This window comes from Bidens hawaiensis, unplaced genomic scaffold (genome assembly GCF_021521415.1).
Source record: "Bidens hawaiensis isolate Kalapana, Puna unplaced genomic scaffold, B.hawaiensis_p1.1 tig00044839_1, whole genome shotgun sequence".
NCBI classification, from domain to species: Eukaryota; Viridiplantae; Streptophyta; class Magnoliopsida; order Asterales; family Asteraceae; genus Bidens; species Bidens hawaiensis.
Window position 1 is genome coordinate 67,706 of NW_027497976.1, and position 14,659 is coordinate 82,364.

Consider the following 14,659-nt stretch of genomic DNA (forward strand, 5'->3'; position numbering starts at 1 on the left):
AAGATGCAGGAGGTCGTGAAGAAGGAGATCATCAAACTCCTTGAGGCGGGGATAATTTTCCCCATTTCCGATAGTTCGTGGGTTAGTCCAGTCCAAATGGTTCCCAAAAAGGGTGGCATGACTGTCGTCACCAATGAGAGGAACGAGCTCATTCCCACTAGGACTGTGACCGGTTGGAGAGTCTGCATCGACTACCGCAGACTGAATGATGCCACGAGGAAAGACCACTTTCCTCTACCTTTCATTGATCAGATGTTGAAACGTTTGGCAGGACAGCAGTACTACTGCTTCTTAGATGGTTTCTCCGGGTACTTTCAGATTCCTATTGCTCCCGATGACCAGGAGAAAACCACGTTTGCCTATCGACGAATGCCATTCGGACTTTGTAATGCTCCAGCCACATTTCAGAGGTGCATGGTGGCTATATTTCATGACATGATCGAGGACTCCATGGAGGTGTTCAATGACGATTTTTCTGTATTTGGGAGCTCTTTCGATCGGTGTCTCTCCAACCTTGAGAGGATGTTGGCCCGATGCGTTGACACCAACCTAGTTCTTAACTAGGAGAAGTGTCACTTCATGGTACGCGAGGGCATCGTTTTGGGGCATCGTATTTCATGTGCGGGGATAGAGGTCGACCGAGCGAAGGTCGATACCATCTCTAATCTTCCCCCGCCCACTTCCGTGAGATCCATCCGGAGTTTTCTGGGTCATGCTGGGTTCTATCGCCGGTTCATTAAAGATTTTTCTAAGATTGCGAGACCCATGACTAAACTCTTGGAGAAGGATTCCCCATTCGTGTTTTCTGAGCAGTGTATCGAGGCGTTTGATCTTTTAAATGACAAACTCGTTAACGCCCCGATCATGATTGCTCCCGACTGGTCGCTTCCTTTTGAGTTGATGTGTGATGCGAGCGACTTCGCGGTCGGAGTGGTTCTTGGACAGCGGAAGGAAAAACACTTCCACCTGATTTACTATGCGAGCCGGACCCTGAATGGTGCACAGGAGAGTTACACCACCACCGAGAAAGAGCTTTTAGCTGTGGTGTTTGCATTCGACAAATTCAGGTCCTATCTTGTTCTGTCCAAGATGATTGTGTACACGGATCATTCTACCATTCGTTATCTCTTTAGCAAACAGGATGCTAAGCCACGTCTTATCCGATTGGATCCTGTTGCTTCAAAAGTTTGATATTGAAATCCGCGATAAGAAGGGGGCCGAGAATGTGGCGGCCGAACATCTTTCGCGTCTTGAGGGAGCTGAGTTAGGAGAGGCAGGGGTCAGGATTAATGACCACTTTCCGACAGAGAGTCTTATGGTTGTTTTGGCTCAGGATGAGGGTTTCCCATGGTTCACCGACTTTGCGAACTATCTTGCTGATGGGTACTACCTGAAGATGTCTTACCGGCAAAAGAAGAAATTCTTTGCTGATGTTTAGTTTTACCTGTGGGACGACCCGTATCTTTTTCGTATAGGTGCTGACCAGTTGATCAGGAGGTGTGTTGACGTTAAGGAGGGATGGCAGATTCTTAGCCATTGCCATGTTGGACCGACAGGAGGTCACCACGGTGCGAGTTTGACGGCAAAGAAGGTGTTTGATTGTGGATTTTATTGGGCCTTCGATTTTTACGGACGCGCACGCGTTTGTGAAGAGTTGTGATCGTTGCCAGCGTGTCGGCAACATCTCGTCGCGAAATGAAATGCCCCAGAATGCTATTCAGGTTTGTGAGGTTTTTGATGTTTGGGGCATTGATTTCATGGGACCGTTTCCATCTTCGCGTGGGAACAAGTATATACTCGTGGCGGTTGATTATGTCTCGAAGTGGGTTGAGGCGAAGGCCTTACCCACTAATGATGCCCGAGTTGTACTCCGTTTTCTCAAGAGCCTTTTTGCTCGTTTTTGTGTCCCGAAGGCGTTGATCAGTGATAGAGGAACTCACTTCTGCAACGCGCAGATGGAGAAGGCGTTGCGTTGCTATGGGGTCACCCATCGGCTTGCAACCGCCTACCACCCACAGACTAGTGGGCAGGTAGAAGTGAGTAACCGGGGGATCAAACGTATTCTTGAGAAAACGGTTGGTTCGAATCATCGGGATTGGTCTGACAAGCTGGATGACGCGTTGTGGGCCTTCCGTACAGCCTACAAGACTCCGACCGGTTCCACACCGTTTCGGATGATTTATGGGAAGGCCTGCCACCTGCCTGTTGAGTTAGTGCACCGTGCTTCTTGGGCCCTACAGAGGGTCAACTTCGATATGTCTGCAGCAGAGAGCACTCGTTTCCACCAGTTGCACGAGTTAGAGGAGCTGAGAGATCACGCTTACGCGCAGTCATTTAGGTATAAGGAGCGGACGAAGGAACTGCACGATAGGAAGTTGAAGGGTAGCAAGCAGTTCAAGTGTGGGGATTTGGTTTTATTGTATAACTCCCGGTTGAGGTTATTCCCGGGAAAGTTGAGATCCCGATGGTCGGGATCGTTCACGGTCACCGAGGTCTTCCCGTACGGCACTGTCGAGATAGAGGATAAAGACGGGAAGTTTAAGGTGAACGGTCACAGACTGAAGCACTACATAGGAGAGCCGGTGACTGATCATACGGTCGAGGTATTCTACCTTGACTCGCTCTCCGAGACTTAGACGCGATGGATGCACACTCGGGAGACTGCCCGAGTTGTAGAGTTTGTATTTATGTATTTGTGTGATGCTATCTGTTTTCTTTGTTTTTTCTATTTCAGGTTGTTCCAAGATGAAACTGCTCGTACTCAATCTCCATTCGAGTCGGTGGATTTAAGGAGTATCCTATAAAAAAATGTTTATTTCTTTATGTTTTTGTTTTCCGTATTGTACGCCGCTACATGCAAGCGAGTTTGAGTTTTGCAGGTTACATATTGCGCATAGTAGCTATGGTGGCGTTTTGGAACAGGTTCTCCCGAGGTTGCGGCCGCGAATGAAATGCTATACGGTCGTTTGGATACTACTCAGCTGTTGAAGATTCTACACACAAACCAGGGGAGTAACCCGTTCTTTGTTTTAGTCTTGTATACTTTATTTTTATTTTCTGTTTTATTTTTATTTTATTTTATTTCTTTTCCTTATACTCATCGAGGACGATTTCGTTCTAAGTGTGGGGATGGGGTTTATTTTACTTAGTTGTAGAAAGTTTATTGAAAAAAATAAATAATAATAATAAAATAAAATAAAAATTTGAAAAATTTAAAAAAATAGTCCCTTGAAATTTGTTTTCTCTACGTTAAACAGGAGATGATATTATTACCGAGTAGTGGTTATTTTATAAATTCTTGGTGGTTTCAAAAATATATATAATAAATAAGAACAGTGTCCATTAGACCCGCACGTAATGATGGTAACCGAACGGTTTAGACTCAGTAATCGTGTGTCGGTAGGCTCAGCCTTTGAGAATGAAAGGGCGGTTTGGTTGTTGACCTAATTGAACCTCTTAAATGGCCTGACTATAGTGGGAAACATTTTAGGGGTTTTGTTTATCTAACTAAGCTCGTGACAGGACTGGAATGAAAAGCCGGGTCATACTCAAGCCTCGAGTCACATGATCGTCTGTATATTATTTGTATAATCTTTTGTATATGTTTCTATTCCTGTGAAGCTCCGTACTTTGTTGCGCGGTGGCGCATACTTGAACGTTGATGCTAGCAGAAGACAGTTTTGCTCGGCCCTCTGTTGCGCGGTGGCGCAGATCTGAGCCTTGATGCATTTCTGTAGTTTCGTCCAACATTTGTGTATTTAAAAAAAAAAGAAGCCAAATGGCAGAAAAAAAATATTTTAAATCAAAACCACCATGAAGGAAACTACTGTCGATCGATCTTGACCAAGCTAGAGTTTATAGGTTGTATATGAGTCAAAATGTTTTAATCATGTGGCAATAGGTTTAAGTCAAGTTGGGGTGGCTCGGCCCGGTAAACCATAATGGAATTGGTGAAGTAGCAGCAGGGCTTGTAGGTGTGGGTTCCACTTAATCATACAAATTAATGAAATTGTCACGCCTTATTTGCCTCGGTAAGTATTAGGGGCATGGGTTTAACGTGGACAACAATACCGGCAATCGACCTGATCTGGCTTATTAGGTGAAAGTTGGAAGGGGTAACAGGTCAATTGTTATAATACTTTAAAAATAAAAAAAATAATATTAATAATAATAGTAAATAAATAAAACCAAGAGTTGTCGGTTAAAACTCGGATATGATCCTGTGTAGTATTCTTTTTCAGGGACGAAAAAGTCTTAAGTGTGGGGATATTTGATGTGTTGTAAAACACAAGTATTTTCCGCACTTTTTATCTACGTAATATATTATATTTTATGTGTTTTTACTCGTTTTATATAGGTTTTACGTAAGTTTAATAACCTTGTAGGTTTTGGGTGAAAGAAAGGAAGAAACCGGGACTTTTCGAGCATTTTACGAGCCCTTTTACGCATACAAGTTCAAGACAAAGCTTAAGGCCCGACCCGTATGCATCATGGAGGCCCAAGACCATATTATATTATATTATATAAAAAAAATAAAAACCCTAGCAGCTGAAGGGAGGGCCGATCGCAGCAGGGACAGCAAGGGAGAGAGGAGAAAAAGTTTTTTCGGCTAGGGCTTTGATCGTGAGACGGCTAGGGAAGGAAGAAGACACAAGAACCAAGTCTCGGGGACGTTTCTCATCAGTTGTAGCAGCCAAGAACAGCCCGGAATTCATCCATATCCTTTCTTTTCATAACATTGTTCATCATCTTTTTATACTTGTTCAATTGATTACTAGTTTTGCGATTGATTGAAATATTGAAGTGTTTATGAGTAGGATTGATTGTTGAATGATTTTTGAGATGATTTTTATGGTATTTTTATTGAATGATAGCTGCTGTCTAAAAAGTATGAGAGGCTAATCTTGTTAGTTCTACCTAGGAATGATGATTATTGTTAGTGTTTGATACGTTTTATGGATTGTTTGATTGATAGACTTGAATTGCTATTGTAAAGTTTGATTTAGATATGAAATAGGTTGTGTTTAAGGGATGGAAATTCCAGTGATTCATTGCATAAACCCCTTATGTTGATTGATTAGTTTTGTGTTGATTGATCGGTGCGTTGTTTGATTCTAGACTTTGTGTTTAGGGTTTGTTCGCGGTAGGAACAACCGTAGGGTTTTGTTGCGGGATTAATTGGATTAAGTACAGCGGTTAAACACCTTCCTTGAGACCGAGAGGTGATAGGAAGTTAGGGTTGTCTCATTGCCTTTGCATGCTAGAATAAGGATTGCGCGAGAGCGAGCTCGTTTCTTGTCAGGTTTAGGTGTTTGAGCGACTAGTTGATCTATTTTGGTTTAAGTTGAATTTTTCCTCTATCCTTGGTTGTGTAGTATTCATTGCCATTAGGGTCGAGTGTTGGTGAGACCGAGAGGTGATCCTTCATTAGAACACGTTAGCAATTGTTTCCCGGTTTGGTCGTTTTAGGCGATTTTGAGTAGTTTAGGCTTGTTGAGTGAGACCAAGAGGTAATCCAGTGAGCCCGAGCGGGATCCTTAGTCGTGTCATCTTTAGGAACCGGTGTCTATATATCATTCAATCCGTTAGCTTGTTAGGCCTACAATTTGATTCAGACCTAGGTAGACGTTTTTCTCCATCCTAAGTTAACACAGTTAGTTCCCCGTTAAGTTTTCTATTTTCTGTAAGTTTTGTTAGTCAGTCTAGTTAGTTCAGTTAAGTATTTAAAAATCAAAAATCAATATAATTATTATTCTAAGGTAGGTCTTGTCTAGGGTTAGTGATCTTTAGCGTTCTGACGTGTCCACGTGTTCGATACTCGGACTTCCTAAGTCTATACTACTTGCGATCGGAACACTTGCCGGTTGTGTGTGGTTTTAGGATTTTCGTTTTAATATTAAAGCTTAGTTGTGAGGTTCATAGTTATAGGGTTATTAGACATACATCAGCTTCCCCAAATTTTTTTAGACCCGAACAATAGAGGCTCTTGATAATTTTAACAGGCTCTTGATATCATGCCAGAAACAATAAGATAATTTTATTGATTCAATGGTTCAAAAAACAGAGAACAAGAAAACCAACTAACTTAGTCGGGTGATAAATACTTAGAATAAGTCTAATCCAAAGATTACAAGAAAATAGATGAATGAGATTTATAATTCTCTCTTATGTCTGGTGAAGAGATTATTTAATTTATTCATTTGTTTTTCCGGTGTGAATATGAATATGAAAATAAGGATCAGTGGAATTTATGACTACAATAGTGTAATGCTTGCATAGAAATGAAAAGGAAATTAACATGGTATGCTAAAGTTTACAGTTTTTTTAATACAAAAACCGACTTTCATTTCGAATAAGCATGGAAAATGGATTCTAGCTAAGCAGGCCGCTTTGAAAATGTATCAATTTGATGCAGGTATAAAAAAGGGCTCGTTTAAGAAAAAAAAACGTCTCAAATTATCAAATGTATAATTTAGTATGTGTATTAATCACTCTCATCTAAAGTATAAGGGTCATAGTGCCATTATTGTGTAGTATGCTTACTATGTAAATATTTATGCATGTTGTATATATATATATGTCGATCTAGTGCCAACGCCACAACCAGCATTACTGTGCTACTGACGTACCGACACCACCAGCATCGCCGCATCCTCCACCACAGTGGCAACCACCTGCACCACTATACTCGCCGACCGCGAACACCTTCTACAACACCATTATTGGCACCCCTGTTATCGCTAAGACCAACCTCGTGATCACCACCGTCGTTACCGCTTTGTCCACTAGGGCTGAAATCATAGTCCATGGGTTTCTGCCTCTATATTAGAGGTGGGCTAATAAACCGGTTAACCGAACCGACCCGAAAGTCGAACTGAAACCTAATCGATTTGAGACCATTATGTAAAAAACCGGTTTGAAACCGTAGTTTCGGAACCAGTTTGCAATTTTCTCCACCAAAACCGGTTTTAAACCGGTTAACCGAACTAAAACCGGTCAAAACCGGCAAAAACCGGTCAAAACCCGAACCGAAACCGATCGTAACATGGTAGTGATGTGTGGGTGAATTACCATGTGTTAAATGAGTCATATCACATGTTTTGTGTTATTATATGCCGGAAACACGATTACTTTGTGTGAGTTTATGATTACAGGTGTGCGGAGCTTAAAGAGAGCTAATGAAGACAACTATGCAAGGCTAATCTGCTTGTGACCGTCGGGTGTAGGGTTGAGTTGTTTGTTGGATTGTTGGTATTCTAAACTTAACTTTTGGATTTTGTTTGTGTGCTTGAAAGTGTTTTTGGTTATTGATTGATTTACAGTTTATCAGTTAAACGATTTGTGGTCATCAACAATTCAATAATTAGGATTAAGTTCTTAGTGTCATTGACCTAACTAACTTTAAACATAGAACTAATAATTCACCAATACCTAAACTTAACAATCAATTAGATTATTGTTTAGCCGTGTCAATCATTCGGATTGAGTTCTGATAATCAACATAGTCAAACATTTAGTCTTTTGGTTTATTGATTCAAAGAAAGATTATAACCCAATAGGTTTAGTTTTCTATCCAACTTGCTTCAAAACCTGAAACCTGGAGACTGGTTACCCTTTTCATAATTGTTTACAAATTAAATTAATAGTCGCTTCGTTTCAACAATTCTTAAAAACCGCTTGACATCGCTTGTCCGCCCAGTATAACTAGTTATTACAAATTGAACTTGATTAGCACTTTCTACCGATTCCCTGTGGATTCGACACCTTACTTGCCCTAGCTAGTGAAGGTACTTTATAAATGTTTTTGATTGACCTTTCGACATCGATCAGGTAGGAAACTGGTTTCAACCCGAACCGAAACCGATAAACCAATTTTGACTTTTGTTGACCAAACCAAACCGGTTTCAATCTAAACCGGTTTGAGTTTTAAACTGGTTTATGCACCTCTACTCTATATTACTATCAAATTCATCTTAATATTTTTTAATAAAATTAAAGCAACCCTAACACCCTCCCTCATAGATCTTCTGTTTGCAAAGGGTCTTTTCTTTTTTTTTTGAACGACTACATTTGTGTAGTCAATGGAGGTGAACCTTGGTACTAATCTTGAAAGTGGAATCGAAGGTCATAATTTAAACAAGCGAAGAAGCGTGTTTGGTTCAAATACTTACGAAAAACAGCTTAAAAAGGGTTTCTTTTATTTTGTTGCCAACAGTTTTAGCAGCATATTTCTACGCATGCTAATGGGGAGTGCGATTCTTTCTATTGGTTTGGGTATAAAAAAAAGATGGAATTAAAGATGGATGGTATGAAGGCGGAAGCATACTTCTAGCTATCTTTCTAGTTATTGTAGCAAATGCTATATCTGTCTCGAAAATGAGAAGCATTGTCTCAAAAATAAGAAATAATATTGTAAGACCCCGAATCCCGGAAATCCTACAGTTGGTATTCGTATAAAATACTTACAAAATACTTAAACTCAAAGACAATTCATTCCATTAAAATAACCAATTCATAGTATAATTCAGCGGAAAATCATAATTAATAAAACAAGTTCCCAAAACCCGAGAATTATGCCCAAAACCAAGTTGAAATGTATTTAATAAAACGTTTAAAGAAAAATGTTTATTATTATTAAAACTTCCGACTAAGCATGCCCTCCACCGTCCAAGTAGCTTCGTGCACGTCCAAGCGGTAATGCATCCTCCTCCTAACCTGAAACTCACACTAACATGCACACAAAGTCATCTTCAGATGAGTGAGTTCAAGTTTTATTAATTAACATCTATAATAATAATCATAATAGTCATTCCAAGAGTTTTAAAATATACGAGATATAACAGTTAGGCCATCATCAACAATAAGTAATCATCCTTATATATAAATATATAAACAATCTTATAGTTATATCCCTACATATATATAATCCAAGTAATAACATCAGGGTCGAGCACACGTACAACCCAAACACTTAACATCGCATCCAACGTATGCAAACACAAAGTAGGCATACGTAAACATCCTTAGTCGATAACGACTAAATAACATCGCCAAATATTGGCCATACAACAATATATGTACAAACATACGTACAAACATATAATAACATCATCCCAAGGCCTACCCTATACAAAGTAAGCCCATACAAAATAATTTAACGATTCATCAATCAAAATCGCTTAGGTGTGCATGCTAGCCCAAAAACATAAACAGAGTAAAAATGGGCATCATGAACTCACTTGACACAAGGCACGATTTCACCACAAGCTAGAGGACCCCTAAGTATCCCCAAAACTCAAACGCCTGTCGGGTTACATACAAACATTACTAACGACATCGAAAGGACACTTTTATCATACGAGACGTTCAAACATGGTTCGAGTTATCTAAAGCCTCGACCTCATCAAACTCAATCACAACAGCCCCCGGGGCCTTACACTCACCAACACGACCCTTAGATACTCCCGAGAATAAAGAATTCCCAAATTACCCTCGAAAGCACTAGGTGATACTAACACGAGCGTTTAAGAGTCGTTTAGGCAACTAACATCCAACTCAGCCCCGTGTGGACCCAATATGATAAATTCACAGCCAATAAGTCCACACGACGCTACACAAGTCAAATGGGTCGGTAACTCGCAAGTACAACGCACCAACTATTCAATAAACGCAAATGCGCGTTGTACCGACCCGTTTGAGTAAACGACAACCAATTCAGCCCCAATACTTATAAAATTCATTTTCCAACAGCCCGTGTATTAAACCGAAGCTGTCAGAACTGAATTGGTCATCACTTACTTCATCCCTCGCGTTAAACGCAACAATCTACCATTCTAGTCAACCGAAAACTATCTTTCAAACTACAACTAGTTGACCAATCAAACTAACACCAATGTGCATAATCTTAAAGTATGTTATACTAGACATACCTAGGAAGATGTTGGTTCAAAAACCTCCACCAAAACAGTCCCGGAATTGCTCAATTGAACAGCCACTCGGTTAGCCTAGAACAAGTCGTTTATCGATCAATATGCGTAATATAATGATCAATTAAGGTGTAAAAGACTTGGGGAAACATAGAACTAACCTTGAATTGAAGTTTTAGACCTTAACTTGGCTGGAAAAAAAGAAAACGAGAGGGTGGGGCTACTGCCTTGCTGCCGATCGGTCTAAGAAGAAAGGGGGGTTAGGGTTTTATGTTTTGTGTTATAATATAAAGTATTTCATCCTAGCCCCTCCAAATTGAATGATATGGCAACTTGGAAGAAAGTTAAATGATTTAACGTACCGGGATGACGAGAAGGTTTTCGAGAAATGTCGGTTAAATCCCGAGAGTTATACATACTTTACAAGCTTTAAATCTTTGAACCGAAAATTAACAGGTGTTACAAGTCCACCCCCTTACAATGGGATCCATCCCCGAATCCCGATGCGACAGGAACAACTGCGGTTAGAGTTTCATCATCTCATTTCGGACTCCCAAGTAGCCTCGGAACCCCTACGGTGCCTCCACTGCACCTTCACCTGCCTAACCACTTTATTCCTCAAGCACCTTTCTTGACGGTCAAGAATAACGATAGGTTCTTCAACGTAGTTCAATTTACTATCAAGCTCAATGTCATCAAGAGGCACATGGGCCTCCTCATCTGCTAAACATTTCCTCAAATGGGACACGTGGAAAGTAGGATGAATCCCCGCGAGCTCCTCGGGTAATTCCAATCTATACGCTACCTCACCAACACGGGACAATATACAGAACGGACCAATGAACCTCGGACTAAGCTTCCCCCTCTTATGAAAACGAATAATACCCTTCCAAGGAGAAACTTTCAACATAACCCGATCCCCGGCCTCAAACACAATAGGTCTTCGCCTTTTATCCGCATAGGACTTTTGACGATCTTCAGCGGCCTTCATAAAAGCCTTAATCTTATCGAGATTCTCAGTCGTAGCCTCAACCACCTCAAAACTGCCCAACAGTTTCTGACCAATGGAACCCCAATAGACTGGAGTCCTACACCTCCTACAATACAACATCTCAAACGGTGGCATTCCAATCGTGGCGTGATAACTGTTATTATAAGAGAACTCGACTAACGGTAAGTGACGATCCCAACTACCACCAAAATCGATAACACAAGCTCGCAACATATCCTCGAGAGTCTGAATGGTCTTCTCGGATTGACCATCCGTCTGCGGGTGATAAGCGATACTGATGAGAAGTTTGGTACCCATCTCCTCATGAAACTTCTTCCAAAACCTGGAGGTAAAACGCGTATCCCTATCCGAAACAATAGATACCGGCACCCCGTGCCTAGAAACAATCTCACGAATAAACACATCGGCCAGCAGCTCAGAATTAAAAATTTCTCAAATCGGCAAGAAATGGGCGCTCTTGGTCAGCCTATCAACGATTACCCAAATGGTGTCATAACTACCCCTAGGGGTACGAGGCAGTTTAGTCACAAAATTCATAGTAAGATGCTTCCACTTCCACTCAGGTATTTCCAAGGGTTGAAGTTTCCCGAAAGGCTTCTGGTGCTCGGCCTTAACTTGCAGACACGTCAAACACTTACTCACGTACTGAGCCACCTCATACTTCATCGCAGGCCACCAATAATTTTTCTTCAGATCTTGGTACATCTTGGTCACGCCCGGTCTTGTTTGTTATTAATCATGTATGTTTCTCTCATTTATGATTGTCAGGTTCTAAAAGGCCAAGGGGATGGGACAGACTACCAAAGGGTAGATTCACCAAGGCCAAGTCAAGTCAACGAAGCCAGTCAACCAACACAGTCAACTCAACCAAGTCAACCAACACAGTCAACTCAGCCAAGCCAACCAACATATTCCTCTGTTGCAACAAGGAGTAAGAGCAAGGGAGAGAAAGAAGCTAGTTGAAAAAATGGCAACAAGATTCATGTTCATTGGAAAGGAGCTGCGGAGATAGTACTAGCAATGTGTTCAAGGTATTATAACAGCAACGGGTGTAAAATGATAATTGATAGAGATTCAAGAATACATTTAGAAAATATAATAGAAGGAATGGGGGCAAGTGGTCTTAGGTGCATTGCTTTCGCGAATAAGAAGGTTCCTTATCAAACATTAGCCGAAGAAGGGCTAACTTTGCTTGGGATCTTCGGGTTGAATGACCCATGTAGACCCGAATCCAAAAATACTATTGAAACTTGCAGGTCTGCTGGAGTTGAAATCAAGATGAAAACCGGAGAAAATGCTTTCACAGCAAAAGCCATTGCCACTGAATGTGGAATACTTGAACCGGGTCGAGAAATATGTGAGGATGAAGTGGTGGAAGGTGTACAGTTTCTTAAATTTACACATGAAGAAAGAATGCAAAAGGTTGATAAAATCCGAGTGATGGCAAGATCTTCGCCTTTTGATTAGATTTTAATGGTGAAGTGCTTAAAACAAAAAGGACATGTGGTTGCAGTTACCGGTGACGGGACAAACGATGCACCGACACTCAAAGAAGCTGATATTGGACTTTCAATGAGAATTCAAGGAACCGAAGTAGCCAAACACAGCTCAGATATTGTTATCTTAGACCACAACATTGCATCTGTTGCAACTGTACTAATGTGAGGATGATGCGTAACATCCAAAACATCATCCAATTTCAACTCACAGTAATTGGCGCAGCTCTTGTTATAAACTTACTTGCATGCGCAGTTTTTGGTTTTGTCCCCTTAACCACTGTTCAACTCTTGTGGGTGAATTTACTCACAAACACTTTGGGTACACTTGCATTTGCTACAGAAGGGCCCACTAAGGAACTCATGAACAAACCGCCCGTGGGCCGGGTCGAGCCACTCATAACTAATATCATGTGGAGAAACCTACTGGCATAAGCTATTTTCCATATTACCGTTGTATATACGTTCCATTTTAAAGGTGAGGCCATATTTAGCATGGGTGAAAGGGTGAAAAACACTATGACATTCAATACTTTTGTGTTATGTCAAGTGTTTAATGTGTTTAACTCTAGGAAGCTGGAGAAAAGGAATATATTCAAATGTTTACACAAAAACAGATTTTTTGTTGGAATTATCGGGATGACTATAATCCTTCAGATTGTGATGGTGGAGTTTTTGAAGAGGCTTGCAGATATAGAAAGATTAAACAGTGTGCAGTGGGGAATTTGTGTTGGCATTGCAGCTTTATCGTGGCCTATTGGATGGGTTATGAAGTAAATACCAGTACCTTATCATAAACCAATTATTAGATACATTAGACACTATTAGTTACAATAACGGTTGTTAATACATAAGCTGTATAGTCAGCGTTATGATTTGACGTCATGTTATCTCCCTTGTAATGACTCATGTTATGATTTGTGATTATATGATATTATTTTCTGGTGTGCCTAAGAGGGAAGTTGATAAAAATAATTAGTATAATTTCCCTTTATTCTTTGTACTTGGGTTTCATATTCAGTTATGAAGGATCAAGCTATACACCAAATTAAAGGAACCCACAAAATGTGAATGTTAAGTGATGAGAACGAATAAAAGTTAAGAAAGTAAATACATTATCAGTGAGTAGAAGAGAACACTCTTAACGCTTTTGTTGCTTACACTCACAACTCTATAAGAAAACCATCTTTCCATAAAAAAATTGAATACATTATGTCAGAAACTCACCCAAAATTATTCAACCAGATAGAAGATTCAATACAGAGAACTCCTCATATTACAATAACAAAAGAACTAAACAACCAGTATTTGATTAGAGATGCAACGAACTAAAAATCTCTCATGAACTTCAAGTATTGAACAAAAGAATACACAGACCAGATCTCAAGAATTCTGGATAAGATCAAAAACAAAGTATAACGTCTCCAAACTTCTTTAAAAGATCTCAGAAAAAGGTTAAAATAAAACATCGAGATGAAAAGGAAATGGGCCATCACACTTCTTGTAATACCAGCCAAAAAAGCCCATGCTTCAAGTCCATCCAGCCTATTGCAAAGCCCATCAACATCTCTGGTTTACTTGACCAAAATACTCACACGCATAATAACACACACATATTAGCAAAGATCTAAGATAACAGAATACAAACAAAAATGAAAAATATATGTTAAAACAATCATGTTCATTGGATTACATCGAAACACAAGGCAAGCGGGCAACAAGCGGGCAACAAAAATTGAATTGAAACAACATGTGACCAATATCACATATTTTAACACCCCTCCACAATTCAATTTTAGAAGATGTCAATTGACCCTAAAGATTTACACAAACTATCATGGTGAGAAGGAAACAAACCTTTAGTAAAAATGTCGGCCAATTGATCATTAGTTCCAGTTTTCTGAATCTTTATAACACCAGCAGCTACCTTTTCTCTTAAATAAAAAAGATCAACCTCAAAATGTTTCGTACGATCATGAAAAACTGGATTTGCAGCAATAGCGATCGCCGCAGTGCTGACAATCGAGATTGACAATCGAGATTTAGTAGAAGAAATTAGGGTTAAGATTATATTGATTGATTAACCAAGTAACGACCTCGCGTTCCAGGAATCCGAGTACTTAGTTCTTGATTAATCACAAACAATTACACTTACATGAAATCAAGATATTATGATTTATCCATTGAACTTAAACAAAAGAGTTACGTAATAACCGAACTCCAAG

General features: G+C 40.1%; 1 pseudogene; it reads left to right on the plus strand.

The window, feature by feature from the left end:
• Positions 1-8,081: 8,081 nt before the first annotated feature.
• Positions 8,082-13,262, plus strand: LOC143595238 (calcium-transporting ATPase 12, plasma membrane-type pseudogene; annotated as a pseudogene).
• The last annotated feature ends 1,397 nt before the right edge of the window (positions 13,263-14,659 follow it).